This window comes from Desmodus rotundus, chromosome 13 (assembly GCF_022682495.2).
Source record: "Desmodus rotundus isolate HL8 chromosome 13, HLdesRot8A.1, whole genome shotgun sequence".
NCBI classification, from domain to species: domain Eukaryota; kingdom Metazoa; phylum Chordata; class Mammalia; order Chiroptera; family Phyllostomidae; genus Desmodus; species Desmodus rotundus.
In genome coordinates, this window is record NC_071399.1 from 3029092 (window position 1) to 3030084 (window position 993).

Genomic DNA, 993 nt, shown 5'->3' on the forward strand with positions numbered 1-993 from the left:
GCCGTCCCCCCAGAAAGTTTTCTCCCCTCCTCTAGATATTTTTTATGTGCTATTTAATGTCCCACTCCCTTCGGCCCGGGGATACTTGAGGAACACTTGCAGACCCTCATAGGTGTCTGGGAGGGGGGCCCATGTTGACACTCTGCATATAGGTGGGGCCCCACTGCCTACTGAATTGTCCCCTCCTGCCAGCTGCTGCTGGACCAGTGTGCCCTGCCCCAGAGAAAGTCAGGCCAGGCATTTTCCTTCCCATGGGCTTGCCACCTCGACCATGGTGACAGGGCGGCCCCCAAGGATAGCCCAGACTGTGAGGCAGCAGTACTGAACTGAGGGTAGGGAGAGGCTCACACCTGCTCTGGCCCTGCTAGCTCAGGGAGGGGTAGATCAAGGCCCTGCTGTGTCCTGACACCCAGGTCCCAGCCGGGATATATAATGGTGGTAGCTGTTCCTGGGGGGAAGTAGAAAGGAGGAGGCCATGTGGGCCCAGAAACAGGGTGGGAGCCTGCCCAGGAAGGTGAGGATGGAAGGACCATGGGAACATATGGTAGCCAAGCTCCACGGCCCCAGTGTGCTCCTGGTCCTATCAGCCTTCATCACAAAGCAGATCATCGAAGGTAAAGCCGAGAATTTCCACGCAGTGAGTGCAGAGCAGTGAGCCCCAAGGCGGGGAAGGGCTGTGTGATCACATTCATCATGTCGGCCGGCTCCAGGTCGCTACAAATGCCTACATGCGGAAAACCATTGGGCTCCTCTCTACCCCTAGCACACACATATTAGCATGTGTTCCTGAGGCTGAACCTCTGGCAAAGCAGGGAATCAAACCCAGCGATCGGCTCTGTTGATTTCTCTACTCCAGTAAAGCTTCCTCAGGAATTAGTGGACCTGCAAAGCAGTTTACAGAGCAGTTGGGCTCCATGCTGGATAGAGAGAAAAGTGAGTGGAGTCCTAGTTGAAACAGCCAGGCACTCTGATAAGCACATCACATGATCTCAG